The sequence below is a fragment of the Lissotriton vulgaris genome, chromosome 1_1, assembly GCF_964263255.1.
Source record: "Lissotriton vulgaris chromosome 1_1, aLisVul1.2, whole genome shotgun sequence".
NCBI classification, from domain to species: Eukaryota; Metazoa; Chordata; class Amphibia; order Caudata; family Salamandridae; genus Lissotriton; species Lissotriton vulgaris.
This window is the reverse complement of record NC_141685.1, coordinates 1,011,663,287-1,011,677,532: the sequence shown is the minus strand read 5'-3', so window position 1 is coordinate 1,011,677,532 and position 14,246 is coordinate 1,011,663,287. Positions and strand designations below refer to the sequence as shown.

The window sequence follows — 14,246 nt, the reverse complement described above, 5'->3', positions numbered from 1 at the left end:
TTGCAAAGTGTAGACAGTCTCTGAAGCCTCCTTTCTGATTTTATACCCCAAAACAACATTTTGATCGTTTGATAGCTCGATAGTTTACGGCACACTATTTGTCCATGTCGTCTGATTGGTAGCATTAAGTATTTTCTGTTCTAGCTAGTAAACAGTGTGGGAACGCCACATTTCTTACACGTTCAGCACTGCCAGACGCTCCCAGGAGATTGCTGTACATGTCAGTGTATAAGTAGAGAGCAGTGGGGCTACGATGCAGCTCTGTTCTACTCCTCTGCTTTTTGTAAGTCTCTTTCAGCCTGATACATTAAAGGTAATTGCGCTCGCAAAGGGCCAGATTCTGAGAATCTGGCCCTTTGCAAGTGCAATTTTTGCATTTGGGATTCATCATCCCAAATGCAAAACTCGGTAATAGCGAATTCGCAAATTTGCGAGGAATTACATTTAAGGAATCTCTATTTGAGATTCCTTAAATGCAATTCATCATCCATTTTCAAATTGCGAAATCGCAATTTCGGGCCGCTAATTATAGCGAGGTCAAACCTTGTGGTAAATAGCGAAAACTCAGAAAAATGCTTTTAAAAGCATTTTTTTGAGTTGCATGTTGCACACACACATGTTCTTTGGACATGTGTGTGCGCAACACCTGTTTAAATTAGCATTTAAGGGGTGCTACAGGGTGTCCTCTGGACACCCCTGGCACCCTTTAAATCGCTATCTTATTTGCGATTAGCTAATTGCTAATCGCAAATAAGGAATACTCCCCATTCATTCCTATGGGCCTTTTGGCCCATAGGAATGAATGGGGAGTTATTCCTTATTTACGATTAGCAATTTGCTAATCGCAAATAAGGAATCGGTAGGAATCGCAAATAATTTTGCTATTCCTACATGAATCCCGTTTTGCGAGTCTGGAATACCGATTCCTTATGATTCGCTATTTCAGACTCGCAAAACCTCCCAATGATGAATCAGGCTGTTAGTCTTTAAATTGTTCACACTTACCCGGACATGAGCTGTTGATTCCCTGGTCTGGCCTGCTGGAATTTTTAGGGGATGCTAGTGGTACGCCCATACTCTTCAGTTTTCTCCAAAATAGTGTACGATTGACTAAACCAGTAATTCCTAAAAAAATGTTTCTAACCACGACCCTATGTTTTGAACAACAGTTTTTCGCGACCCACTTAGCTTTAATAAACACGAGGCAGTCGATTGTTTTAATGTTACTAAAGCATCATGTGGCTGCGCACTGTTGTTTACAGACATGACGTTTTCCATTTAAAATGTCCACTGAATTTGAACAGACATAGGAGTTTACTGATAAACTATATTAATATGGAGTAGAAATTAGTTTCCATCACATGGAATCACTAAAAAATGCGTCATTTTTCTTTCCTAACTGCTATATGTGTACAGTACATATTTTACAGGTGTTTACGTTTTGTTGTTTGTTACAAAACATGACATGCTACAGTCTTTCCTTTCACTCTTCCTGTAATGTTGCTTAATTGACTTTACTTTTCTTTTTCTGATGGCAATGTGAGAGATGACTGTAAGCCTGACATTTGACCTCTGTCTTTTAAGCGAATGTGACGAGATAAATGCAGAATATTAAGGCTTCTTTATATATTGCTTGGACTCTGCGACCCACCAAATGTCGGCCATATACCCACCAGTGGGTCGTTGCCACAGTTTGGGAAGCAAAGGCTTGTAGGAAATGTAGCAATGTAGCTAACAGTGGTATTAGTCTTTTAATTTGTAATTCGTAATCTTTATGTATGCTGTAAATTGAAAATGTGGTCTATGGTTGATAGAAATTCTCCATGTACGGTATTTTGGTTGAAGTTCTCTTTGGCCCAATTGTTCAGATGTTAGAGGATTATTTTTGCGAAGATTTTCTCCTCTGTACCATGAGGTTTATTGGCCTAAAGGATCTTTCAGTACATATTTTCCCTTTCTTGTTTATTAGCACAATGAAGCTGTTTTTCCATAGTTCCTGGAAGCAGTATTTGTTGGTAAAAGTTGTGAAGGGTGTCGTTAAACAATTACGATCAATGCCCGGCATAGTATAAGAAGTGTTCTGGCTGTAACATGTTTGATCCTATGTCTCTGTTTCGTTTAAAGCTTTGGATTGACCTCTGGGCAACGTCTGTCTGATTCTGTGTGTTCTCAGTGTCTGTGTCTTGTCCTTATATTTCCAGATTATGTTTGTGTGTTTGTGCGTGTCGTCTGTGCGTGTGGGTCGTCTGTGTGTGTGGGGTTGGTTGTGCGTGTGGGGTTGCTTGTGCGTGTGTGGTCACCTGTGCGTGTGGGTCGCCTGTGCGTGTGGGTCACCTGTGCGTGTGGGTCGCCTGTGTAGTTTGTGTCACCTGTGCAGTTTGCTACTAGTCTCCACAACCGTTTGTTGGTATAATTGGAGTTGTATACCCTTTCTAAGACTTTTTACAATAGATATGTTTTTGTTCAAGGCGTGAGTCCTATTTGATCTTACCGCTTTACATTCTTTGTCAAACCAGTAGTGCTTATTTTTTTCAGTTTCTTCATTGAGGTTCTTTCTGCAGAGACTTGTGGGACAGCCAACACGTTATTTTGACAAGTCTTTCAGATCCAGTGACCGCATGATACATTGCTGGTCTTCTGAGAGTTTGCACTTATTGATGGTGTCCCATCATAATTTTGTTCTATTTCTGATCTCCACTTTGTTGTTGATACATGGATCTTGGGATGAATTATTTGTCTAACTGGATATAATTGCTTTCAAGGCAACAGGGATCATTTCTTCATAGCCTATATGCTGATGTGCCTGTATTAGTATACAGTTGATTGTACACGGAGATTAGTGGGAATTGTGGGTTGTTGATGTTGGAGTGCCTGGTAGTTTGTGTTGAAACTAGGTTATTTTCGAGAAGGAATTGTTCCAGTTAAAAATGTAGTACCCCACATCAGTGGAAGGAAACACTTAATCAAATCGGAATGTATGTACAGTAGCTGTGCTCTAAAAGAGAACAGGAGAATAAGGAGGGTAAGCTGTTGAATATGACGCAAAAACTGAGATAGACAAAAAAACATCCAATCATAAGCAAAGTGTTGTCCCAAAGCCAACTCTATATATTGTATTGTTCACCATAGGTCTTCCACAGCAAACAGCGAAAGCTGTCTGTGGGTCGAGACCTAAAAAAGAAATCTAATTATTAAGATGTAAATGATGCACTTCGTGGGATTCATTCCCTGGTATTTTGCTCTCAAGTGGGAGTAAATACTCTGTATAATTTATAGATGAACGTACCTATTAAAAAATGATGGCTGAAATATGCCAAGTTCTTTGGAAGCTGTTGCTTTCGTTAGGCAGCTTGTCCCTAAGATGCTTCCAGATTTTTGAACGAAACTCCCTGCTTTTTCATTATTCATACTTCTTATCAGTAATCTGATATAAAGCTTTGATTGTGGTACCAGTATCACTAAAGCTTATTTGCCATTCCCTCGAGGTATATTCTTATTGGGAAACTATCTTCAAGCTTTATTTGCGCTGCCTTCTAATTCACCTCTCACGCCTTCTTACCTAACTATACTGTTTTATATTATCTTTCTAGCTTTGTCATTTCAATTCAGTAGTTTGTGGAAGGTGTAATATTGTTTGTGTTTATCTGAATAAACTTTAGAAAAAGTTGAGAGAGACCCCTTGAAGACCAGGGGAATAGGGTACTGCTAAACAGTATAATCAACAATTTCCCTTGGCTAGATTTAATGAGAACTCAAGCCCAAATACTGATCTTGGACACAAGACTCTACTAGGTAGAAGTACAAACATAAACAACTTTCTGTATGAAACTACATAGTATTTTATTAAAACAATCTTATTGTCAATTTAAAAGAACACATACACAAAATATAAAAATAGAGTTTGAAAACTTCACACAACTCATAAAAACATCACCACATAATTGTACTATAATTCATACACAAAACTTATGTAGACAGCATTAATACAAAAGTTCATTGGAAGAAAACCTGCTCGAATTTATACAGTATGAAAACGAGGAATGGGGGAGAGAAGGGAAACAAACACAGACATTAACGATTTGTCATCCAATATTGCACATTAATTCCCACATTTAACTCAAACCCAGACTCGACTTATTTTCGTTGTTCTTGGGGCGAGTTCGGTTGTTTAATTGTGCACAGATATGCGTCGACGCGTTTCGATGGACTCGTTAGATGTATGCCATCTTTATCGAGACTTCTATATATTGTTCTCTCCTATATTGGCACTGGATGGTTGCCTTTGTAAGGAAATCCTTATAGCATGGTTTTTTTATAATTCATATTGCTGGGATTCTTAATTTGAATAGTGTTGCTCATACTCTTCACTCAATCTTCGGCCAGGTCTGTAGGTTTTCTAACCCCTCGGTGTTGGTTGACACACGTGCAATCTTTAGTGTGGGTCAGGGGAATGAAGAATTTAAGTTGAATGCCTGTCACCTTAATTATTTTTGTCCTTTGCGTGGTTCTTGCGCTTCGCCCCGCTGCCGCCCCGTTATGTATTAAGGTTCCAGCCTTCACGTTGTAGCCTAGTATTTGCTGTAGTCGGGTCCTAGGGTAAGGTGGATTAAAAAGGGCGCCGTGTTCTTTCACTGAATTCTACTGGCGTTTCTATGGTACGACTAGTCTTTAAACTCCACCCGTCCTTGTGCGTCCGTACTCCTCGCTGTCTTCCAGAAAAGTGTACCATAGGAACGCCAGTAGAATTCAGTGAAATAACACAGCGCCCTTTTTAATCCACCTTACCCTAGGACCCGACTACAGCAAACACTAGGCTACAACGTGAAGGCTGGAACCTTAATACATAACGGGGCGGCAGCGGGGCGAAGCGCAAGAACCATGCAAAGGACAAAAATAATTAAGGTGACAGGCATTCGACTTAAATTCTTCATTCCCCCGACCCACACTAAAGACTGCACGTGTGTCAACCAACACCGAGGGGTTAGAAAACCTACAGACCTGGCCGAAGATTGAGTTAAGAGTATGAGCAACACTATTCAAATTAAGAATCTCAGCAATATGAATTATAAAAAAAAACATGCTATAAGGATTTCCTTACAAAGGCAACCATCCAGTGCCAATATAGGAGAGAACAATATATAGAAGTCTTGATAAAGATGGCATACATCTAACAAGTCCATCGAAACGTGTCGACGCATATCTGTGCACAATTAAACAACCGAACTCGCCCCAAGAACAACGAAAATAAGTCTAGTCTGGGTTTGAGTTAAATGTGGGAATTAATGTGCAATATTGGATGACAAATCGTTAATGTCTGTGTTTGTTTCCCTTCTCTCCCCCATTCCTCGTTTTCATACTGTATAAATTTGAGCAGGTTTTCTTCCAATGACTTTTGTATTAATGCTGTCTACATAAGTTTTGTGTATGAATTATAGTACAATTATGTGGTGATGTTTTTATGAGTTGTGTGAAGAGTTTTCAAACTCTATTTTTATATTTTGTGTATGTGTTCTTTTAAATTGACAATAAGATTGTTTTAATAAAATACTATATAGTTTTATACAGAAAGTTGTTTGTTTGTACTTCTACCTAGTAGAGTCTTGTGTCCAAGATCAGTATTTGGGCTTGAGTTCTCATTAAATCTAGCCAAGGGAAATTGTTGATTATACTGTTTATCTGAATAAACCTCAGTGCATTGCTTTCCGTTGCACCCAGTGCAAAAATACGGTGCCGTTAGCTTTTAATATTGTACCCGATAAAGTGGCAAATGGTGCCACGGTATCGAGTAACCTGCTGCGCTCCAATTATGAATCTTTGTTATACTATCAAACCAATGGATGGGGCCCGTATTAATTGCTTGCATTAGTGAACCTGGTTTGCTGATACGCCACTGACAAAATAAAAATAGGGGTAATAATATATTGTATTTTATTGTAATTGCATTTATGTAGCGCTTACTATATATGACTTGGCAAAAATCGTAACTCCCAAGTCTCTCATCATTTTCAACTTTATTATCGCGGAAACAGCACTGCTGTTGGAATTTTTGCTTGTGCTTCACTAAGGCTGGTGTGTCCTTTCTCTCCAACAGGTATCACTTTAGGACTTGATGCAGGAGCACCAGCTGAGGGAATAGTGACGTCCGCATCGTGGGAGGTAAGATAATAGATTGAAGGACAAAAGTGACCTATGTCCTCTCTGGGGCACTGGGTATGTTAAGTAGAGGCTGCCCCGCTTTCAGCCTAGAGAAAGAGATGTGCAGTGGTACAGACATAGTGTTGCATTTTCCAGCTATCTGCTGAAAGCTATAGGATGGGATGGGAGGACGTGGGCTGTGATACAGATAGTCGCGACGCTTCGCACCTATCTACTTAAGGGCGATGCATGAGAAATTGTTGGCGGTGGCAGTGATTCAGACAGTGGTGTCATCTCGTCAGATTTAAATATCTCTGATTTATGTATGTAAATATTTTCTCTACAGTGTTCTGTCCAGTACTAACGTCTGGTTACACGATCCTAGGCTTTCTCCACCCTCTCACCCTGATTAAAGTATGCTGCTGTCAGTTGAATGCCGTGTACTGTACGAGTCTTAGGTTTGTGCATGTCTGATACCCCCAGTGATGAAAACCGTGCTCTGTGACCAGCGATGTGGGCATACCCTGCTGCAGGTCTAGAGGGAGAGAAAATGTAGGATAAATACAGACAGTTGAGAAAGCCCTATGCTATATCTTCAGAAATCACATATCATGTAGGTTCAGCCTATCCCGTCCATCACCACCCCCTTTTGTACCGCTTTTGGCCACCATAAGTGTGGCAGGGTATGCTCAGACGTGAGTCCCTTGCTCACTTTGCCACTGGATTCAAGCAAGCCGGGCTGAAGACGGCTGGAATGCCAGAAACCGGTCCTCGGAAGCTTGTTTCCAGTCCAGGGAAGACATGGCTTGGCAGTTCGGGCTTGACTGTTCCCATGAGGCACAAGGTCAGACTGATTTGCATATAGCCATGTCTGAACTGGGGTGGCAGAGTGGGCTAAAGAACGGTGATGGATTAAACCCAGATCTTTTGACTGGCTGTGAGTGTTTGATTGATTCAGATGCTCCGTCCATCACCACCCCCTTTTGTACCGCTTTTGGCCACCATAAGTGTGGCAGGGTATGCTCAGACGTGAGTCCCTTGCTCACTTTGCCACTGGATTCAAGCAAGCTGGGCTGAAGACGGCTGGAATGCCAGAAACCGGTCCTCGGAAGCTTGTTTCCGGTCCAGGGAAGACATGGCTTGGCAGTTCGGGCTGGACTGTTCCCATGAGGCACAGGGTCAGACTGATTTGCATATAGCCATGTCTGAACTGGGGTGGCAGAGTGGGCTAAAGAACGGTGATGGATTAAACCCAGATCTTTTGACTGGGTGTGAGTGTTTGATTAATTCAGATGCTCCGTCCATCACCACCCCCTTTTGTATCCTGTATAATGAACAGCCAGGAACAATAAAGTAGAAATAGAAATCGTATCGACGCCTCTGCTCCCTACATGGTGCAATGGGTTGTAGATGAAGTATTATTAATATTCTAAACAACCTAGTGAGACGAGATTAAGGTAAATGCAGATAGTATTGAAATCACTGCTCCATACTAAGCCAAGAAGCTGCAGGATAAACGCGGACTGTAGTGAAAGCAATGTTCTATGCACGGTCAAAGGATCTCCTAGATAGTTACAGATTGTTTTAAGGGCCCTACTCCATACAGAAAAAAAATTGCTGTATGCATGTAGGCAGTATTAAAAATGAATGTAACCAGAATTGAAAACCCTGCTCCATGCACAGCCGAAACAACTGCAGGAAAAGAACAGACCGTATCGGAAGCTTGTTTGCATTCATCCTGCAGCTCATTTGGTGCCTTATCAGACAGTATTCATACCCTGCCTTGACACAGAGCCGAAAGAACTGCTGCATGAGTACGGAAAGATTTTGAAAGCCCTGCTCCATACAGAATTAAAAGAGCTTTGAGGTTAGTAAAGGCATAATGAAAACCTTGCTCCATACTCAGCTGTAGAAGTTGCAGGGTGAATGTTGAGAATATTAACAGCCTGCTCCATACACAGTCGAAAGGGATGCTCAATGAATGCGGAAACTATTGAAAGCCTTACTCCACTTACTTACACAGCCATGAATCTGCAGGATTAGTATAGATTGTATTAAGAGCCTTCTCAATACCCCCTGCAAGAGCTGCATGATGGTTGCATACAGTATCGAATGCCCTGCTGCATTTAATGGCAAAATGAATGCAAACAGTGTACGAAGTCCTGCTCCCTACACAACTGAAAAAGCTGTGTGATACATATTTAAAGAGGTGCAGGATGAATGCAGACCATCTTGAAAATCATTCTCCATAGACATCCAAAGAGCTGCGCTCTGAATATAGTAGTATGGATTGCCATGCATTGCCTGTTTGGCTTGTTAGGGCCAAGAAAGACCATAGGCCAGCACCTCTGTCCTCCAGAAATGTACAAGTTCAGATATAATCCCATGTCTCACCTAGTATCCCATACTCGCAGTCTCCATAATCGCACTGAGACCTAAACGGCCCAAATACTAACATGGCAATTGCACATTACATAGACCCAAACCCGTACACCGCCCACTAACTACCACACAACCCCAGACTACACAACACATATTCCAACTCCTGCCAATTGACCCTCCCTCTGCTTTACACCATGCACCAGAAATCACAGGCCTTATTAATGTCCTTCTTCCCACATGTCAAGTATTCATCTTGTGAACCATGCACATAAGAAAGGTGATGAATACCCTGAAGAAAATGCTGCCGGACCTAACATTTGACCCCTTAATACAGGTTATACATGCAAAATTACAACCAGTTCTAATGTACAGGAGCGAATCACTAAAAGGGAGAGATGCAGCACCCTTGGACAAAGAAATAGCTAACACATACAGAGAAATTTTTCATCCAAACTATGTCTTACCGGCCCAAATACGCTTAGACTTTGGGCCCCAAAATCAGTTGAAAGTGGGGCAGCGTATTAAAAAAGTTGCCACAAGATCTGAAGCGCTGAGGCAGGATCCCTAAACTGGCATCTTTGGATCGGGCTGTTTCGCCACGAAAAATCACCTGCCAGGGAGTATTTGTTTGACTCCCTAAAGTTATTGGGATTTTTGGTGAACCTCCAGAGACCACCAGACCTTCAAAAGGACTGTAACCAAGGTAACAAGAATGGTATCCATCTTAGAAGAGAAAGGAACACTGGCTAAAAGGGTTCATGGCTGGAAGGTGCTTAGTGATTACGAAACACTCAAACTGTAATCTTACCTGAAAACAGGAGTCATAAGGAGGATAAAAAAGAAATTCCTAATTCCGGTTGCAACTGGGCGTCCTACCAATCATCCCACATCTTCCACAATGGGAAAGGAGACCAGGACCGCGGTCGTATCGTCTATGCAAAAGAGGAAAGGAGGATCTTGTCCACGTCATTAGAATTTGCCCCAACTTAAAGGACATAAGAAGCTGTTGCGGGGATTCTGTGTAGGCACAGAACTGTGCGCAGGAAACCAGGACCTCAGTGACTTGTGGTGTACCAGAAACTCACCTCAGTACCCAGAACCCCTATCCGACTAGCATCAGTGTCTCGTTAGCTCTCCATCAAAGAGCGAAGCTACCAATGATTAGACAAACCAGAACATGCGACTTAGGGTACTCTAAGGAATGGTGGGAATCAAGAACACTCTTTCGTTTTATTCTCATATCAGTCCACAACGTGAGTAATCGGAGACACGGAAATGTTTAAAATGTTTATTTTAACGACGTGCTCTAAGATGCAGTATTTTTGCTAACATAAGCAGTCATAGGATTAAAAATAATACGATCAGCATTGTTACAATTCCATAAAACACAAAGGGAGAAATCATGTTATAATGATAGTGGAAACATGTCCTATAGCACCTTGTGAACCCCCCCTCCCCTGCTAGGAACTAGGTTTTATAATAATAGAAGGTCTCTTAGGCTTCAATGGGGAACCAAGATCAGCAGTGATGAATCACATCACAGGATCAGCAAAGGTCTCTCACTGGAAACGGTTTTTCTCCAAGTGCCCAAATCATGCATGCAGTGCAATATTAAAGGCACTAGAATTTCAGTTAGCCGCATTTATGTTCGTGTTGTGTCTAGTGCGGGAGCCTATCAACCTGAATAACAGCATACATTGTTATAGTGACCTTGAAGGCTTCTGCACGCAGTGTAGAGACTAATGTCGCGATGTAAGTCTAGGGATTTTAAAAACAAGCCTTTCTCATGCGAGGAAAATTAAGCAGTTTATCTTACAACAACAGTTACATGTAGTGTTGTGTGCAAAAGCTGCAAAGTGGCAAAATGTCGTTTAAACTTCTAATAAGCTTTTGCTAATGTGTGCAAGCAAGGCCCCGTCTTCACTACACCCTCCCCTGATCGGAACACATACAAGAAGGGAGGCAATTTAGGAACGCAGAGTTGAAGTTTGAGTGAGACAGAACCAAGTTCAAAATGTATCAAACTGGATATTTGGAAGTAATAAGTTCGAAGTAGTAAGGAAAAAATCAAAAAAACAAAAAGGGGCGGTATACAGTCCATCATGGAAATGGAAAAAAGTAAAAATAAAATCTAGTACAGTACGCGTTAAAGCTGGACATATGTCAGTTCAATCCATCAGCATATAGGTACAGTACGCTGCAACTGCATCCAAGAGGAAGTCATTGATATCATCAGAAAATAATTCAGCCATCCAATGTAATAAAGCGAAGGAGCTTCTAGCACCATCGGAGGACAACTTGAGTGTTCTTTGAGATAACTGCGTGCCAGGAAGTCATGTGCAGCCGCACATATATTCCAATTTCCTAGGACTCCATGCACTGCCAAACAGGTCATAATCCCGATACCAGAACAGTCCAACTCATGAGCTACTAAGGGTCTCATTAGTTGATCATAATCCGGGTTAGGAGACACCGTATTGCAGAGACACAAGTCCAGAGCCCACTCGAAATAGCAATCCAGGCAATGGAAAACAGCTGGCACACATGTAAAGTAGGAGAACCGGAAGGATATGCTACACTCTGTGGCCAGAGGTAGTGTTCCATAATATTCAAGCATCCGGTTGCGAAGCTGAAGCAGCCGGGGCAGGTTGTCTTGTGACATAGACTGTGCAGCTATTTCTGAGCAAGCAAATCAGCAGAAGTACACTGGCAGCCAAGGCGAGAATTAGCGATAAACCACCGAAGATGCTGAAAAAAATAGAATGAAAAAATTCCGGCATCACACCAAATATAGTTTGGAATAAAGTCATAAGGCCAGAGCTTACTACTTTGAAAAAATGCACCAAGCCATTTGTCGACGAGGCATTGAATAATGTGTGAATCAAAGCGCCGAAATGAAGTGGGAGATCAGTATTTAAAAGCGCATGCACCTCTCGGTGCGGGTGTTAGCCACGTGAAGGAAAAATGTTTCACGGGAAGAAGTAAGGGCAACTTCTTTCTGGGACTATAGAGCCCTTATTCGACTCATCTTGTTAAACTCTGCTTTTAAGGTCGGAATGGAAGGCCAGATGGACACATCGAGCTTCACATGCGGAGGCGGGAAAAGCACATTCTTACAGCAGACTACACGTTGGGAGGCGGTCACAATGTACGGAATCCCTGCCAGCATACCGCAGCAATCTTCATTATTTAAAAGTAAATGGTTACTGTAAGCTAGCAACGTGAAAGTTGGTGCTATAGCTGGCAAAGGATTACCCTTTAAAATGCATGCTAAATTCGGAGCTTGCATGTTATACGAGCAGTGCAATTGTATGTTCTTTCAAACCAGTGAGTGATCAGGTGAAGAAGTGCACTCCTCGCCCTTTAAATAATCTATAGGTGAATGTTAGAGACCAAACTACATGGAGATATGCGCTTCCCAATGGTTCATATCTACCTATGGCATAGTCTTTCATACATGCACTGAATTTAAACAAGGGACAAGGCAGTGTTATTAACCCATGAATGAGCCATACAGCTGAATTCGATTCGGCAACAGAAAAAGGTAAAGGTTCTAACTTTTCAATATGCAAAAGGGAATATGCAGCATCCTTCATAGACATAAACTGTTGTTTTTCAGTCAAATTAAACAGTAAAAATAGAGACGAAGTATTCATGTAGTCCCAAGGCACTCTCCCAGATTTTAAAGTTTGTAAAGTCCAAGCAAACTGCATAATGGAACGTAATTGATTTTGACCATGGTACAAAACAGATACTTCATCCTGCACAATATCAACAACAGATGAAACAATATTATCTAATGTGTATATTCGGGAAGAAAGAGTGTTGATGCTATTATCAACGACTGCAAGCACTTTTTCTAAATTAGCTTGATCAATTGCTCTTAATCTAGAAGCAGCTTCAATTTAAAACAGTTTCCAAACTTCGTTGTAAATAGCATATATCCATCTTTTTGACCTGCCTCCCACAGGGCCTTTAACAAAGTCATTCAAATCAACATCGTCAGACAATTTGGACAAATTAAGTTTATCTGACGCTAAAGTGGAATGTTTAAGCCAGTTCTGACATAATTTGCCTACTGAATAGGTAGTAACAGAATGGGCGTTTTCAAAACGGGGATCCACCCTAACCTGTGTATAGCCAGGGGCCAGACCCAGAAACCAATATTGGCAGAAATCTGAAATTTGTTGCCATAATACCCAGCCCTGGGGATCCAAGCTGGCAATATTAAAGGAGGAATTTGTTATTAGGGCCCGCAATTCATCTAGGGACTTATCAGTATGATTGTACCATGTAGGGTATTCCCCCAAATCAGGAATGGAAGAGGTATTTAATTTTTTAGATGTAGTCAATCCAAAGCAAGTAGTTTGTGAAATAGTTGAATTCAAAAACATGTGGTTCGGGATGAGACATGCACAATGCAAAGCTTCAGTGCCATGCACTTGTCAGCTTTTAGAACCCCATACAGATTTAAGATCAATAGTATCTTTCCACAGCTCATAGCCCCCTATAGCTAATTGATCGATAAAGGACTTCGAATACAGTAATTTAGTGTGGGTGAGTCTAACTTTGTAAGAGGACTTACCAGTCATCTTAAAATAAAAAGCGTCGGGATTGGATTGATTCAAATCAGTAAAGTAAGTAAGTAAATGTTTTCAAAGAGTTTTAGAGCTGCCTTCAATGGGAGCTGGGCAATGTTCCCATTTTGTATAATTAACCTCATTTCTAAACGTGTTTGCTTTATGCAGAAAAATGATTGCCATTGTGTTGGTAGCAAAATAAGTCTGCATAACTAGTTGAGTCTTAGTACGAATCTTCAGCATCAAAAGCAGCTTAATATTTCAAATCAGAAAAAAGAGCCTCTACGGCTTGGCCATCCCAATCATCAGAGCGCATGTTTTGTTTTACAACATCCTCCATTGAAACACGAAGTTCATTGGGGACATTTATACCCTCTGTAGGGCTGTGAATCTGAAATTTAATAGCATCCCACACAATCCCATCTAATACAGGCAAAGCTGTGATGGTGATAAAAAGTCTGGTCCCTCTTCATGATGTGGGAGGAGGAGTGGTGTGCCAAAGTTCCATCAAGTAATCTAATTGTAGATCGTGCTTTAACATAATGTCCATTCACTAGACGAAAAAATGCGACTACAAATCCAATCAACATGAACAAAAAGATTGAAATAAGCACCAGTCAAATGTAAGTCCAAGGGGGTATCAAAAAATGTCTTTTAAACCAAACAGCAAAAATAGAATTTTTTGATTTGGAACTTAATGTTGTAGAGTTAATGTCAAATGAAAAACGTGACTGGTCAACTGCAATTGTCTGCACATCAGGCAACAACACCTCTTTAGGATAAGTGTACTCGGTATCTTCATGGGGGATCACCAGCCGGTAGATTCAATAATGGAGTAGTAACTGTATGCATCTCGATGGCAATGTCAGGCCTGACGGTGTTTGCCAAGACCAAAACAGTATTTTTCAGCATTGCTGGACAAGAGAAGAATGGGCCACTCGCTGTAATTTGACATTGTCAATGGAGATGTACCTGTTATCCTTGCGACCAGGAAGTGGAGGTAAAATGACTGTTCTCGTACCCTGCACTCCAAGCACAGGAACTGGTGCACGATATGTGGGGCCGAACTCCATCTTGTTCTCCACCTTCTCACGGACCAGTTCACCGACTCGGGGTAGCCAGCCAACTACCGGATTCTGAAGTGTAGCA

The 14,246-nt window shown here is 41.3% G+C and overlaps 1 protein-coding gene across 1 annotated transcript in view; it reads left to right on the top strand.

The window, feature by feature from the left end:
• Nucleotides 1-14,246, top strand: part of EVI5L (ecotropic viral integration site 5 like) — a 1,294,704-nt gene that overhangs the window by 189,211 nt on the left and 1,091,247 nt on the right. Inside the window, exon 2 of the mRNA XM_086928161.1 lies at nucleotides 6,092-6,156. The gene's annotated coding sequence lies outside the window, so the exon portion shown is untranslated. The remainder of the gene's footprint in view (nucleotides 1-6,091; nucleotides 6,157-14,246) is intronic.